The sequence below is a fragment of the Equus asinus genome, chromosome 23 (assembly GCF_041296235.1).
Source record: "Equus asinus isolate D_3611 breed Donkey chromosome 23, EquAss-T2T_v2, whole genome shotgun sequence".
Lineage (NCBI taxonomy): Eukaryota > Metazoa > Chordata > Mammalia > Perissodactyla > Equidae > Equus > Equus asinus.
Window position 1 is genome coordinate 37,085,992 of NC_091812.1, and position 2,033 is coordinate 37,088,024.

Sequence of the window (2,033 nt, forward strand, 5' to 3'; positions counted from 1 at the left end):
AGACAAAGTCATTCTATTACTGTGATAAAGTGAGACAAAAATAAATCCACTCCATAATCACATCTGAGCACAGACAAAAACAAGGTGTGAACACCACCAAAATTACTAAATATCCCTCTCTCAGCTTGTAAGCCAGGCTGTGGCTTCTCACCGACCACAGCTTAAGCCATGCTTCAGTCCTCTTACATTCTACATAAAAATGAAGATGCCCAGTCACAGAATTGCCCTGAACTCTTGACAGCATCTAATTGAAAACAAACTCCTCCTTCCTTGAACTCTCCCAAAGTCACCTAACACAAGCTCAAATCCTGTAGGATAAACCTTCTAGTGTCATCTTACCAAAACTGCCCACAGTTCCCGTTGCTGTCTGGTCTCCTTCAATGCAACAAACCAAAAAATTCAACTCAGTTCAACTGCAGGTGTGTTCCTCCTGGTCTTTGGCTTCAGGCTACTGACAAATGGAATAGCATCGCCAGTCCTAGTTTTGGTCAACTGCAGGGTATGCAATCAAAATTTAGTTGGCAACCCAGAAGAGCTTCTTCAAGTAGGTTCTTGCCATTATATAAAACTGGAATTCATTGCTCATTGCTGTGCAGTGTTTATCAAAGCTCAGTTGAGAGAAACAAAACGATGGATGGCCTGAAGCATGTGCAATCCCTCTCTTTTCCCAAGACCTCTGAAATCCATCCCTAAATTCAAGGAGACAAGCAAAGAACTCTGTATCTGAATCCCATCGTTTGACATTCATAGAACTGCTTTTGCAGAATTCCACTTTGGTATAATGCTGTGAAGGCCTTTGTAAAACCTCATCAAGTGACCACTGTCAAGATATCGAAGATGGCATTCACCACATGAAGCAGTTTAAGAACTCTCAGGAGAAATGCATTTCTCTTGATAACAGCAGGAACCATTTCGCTTTCCCTGAGCAATCGGTTTGTTTCCATTTTATATACAGTGTGAATTGTGTAACTGTAAAGTTTCCATTTTTCAAGTGGGTTTCTTGAAAAGGGAGCCAAATCTGTAGCAAGACTAGTCTGCTTTCTGATGTTTGTCTCATTCCTGGCTCCGTGCTATACCTCTGCTGTTGTTTTCCTCTTTCCCTTATGCCAAATGTATGTTATCTTGCTGCATGTTATGTACCGTTGTAAGCTGCCTGAAATACTTTTCAAAAAACAATTGGGCAGGCTGTAAAGAAAGAGATAAAAATCAAGCCTGAAATGATGTGGCACAAATTATAAAGTAGGGCAGGCATTTAGAAGAAGGTGAGTCTCCTGGAGGGGCAGTCAGCAACTGGGCCTTGAAGGCTAGACAGGAGGGGACCCGGGAGCACATTCCAGGCTCTCTACCTGTACAGAAGTGTACCTCCTCTAGGAACCGACCACAGCAGAGCGTATACGGGAGGTGGGGCGAACGAGACAGGAAGGAGACTAGTCCAACTGTCATGTAAAGTTCATGCTGGAGAGATAAGCCTAGGGATTCAGAACAGGAGGAGAAGACTGAAGAGGACTTAGAAGACAGGAGCAGATGCTTAGACTCAGTGGAGGGCACAGCTGTCCCTCCTTTATATGTGTCTAACAAACACAATTGTCCTGGTCCCCACACTCAGGTGTCTGGGGTGGAAGTGGCAAAAAAGGGACTGCATCAGTTTGCTAGAGTTGCCATAGCAAAGTACCACAGACCAAGGGGCTTAAACAACAGACATGGATGTTCTCTTGCCTCCACAGCTCCTCACAGTTCTGGAGGCGAGAAGCCCAAGACAAAAGTGTCAGCAGGGTTGGTTTCTTCTGAGGCCTCTCTCCTTGACTGGTCAGCCTTTTCTCCCTGTATCTTCACATGATCTTCCCTCTGCGCATGTCTGTGTCCTAATGTCCTCTTCTTATAAGGGTACCAGTCGTATTGGATCAAGGTCCACCCAATAACTTCATTTACCTTAACTACCTCTTTAAAGACCCTTTATCTCCAAACACAATCACATTCTGAGCTACTGGGGGTGAGTACTTCAACACATGGATTTTGAGGAGCGTGCAGTTTGG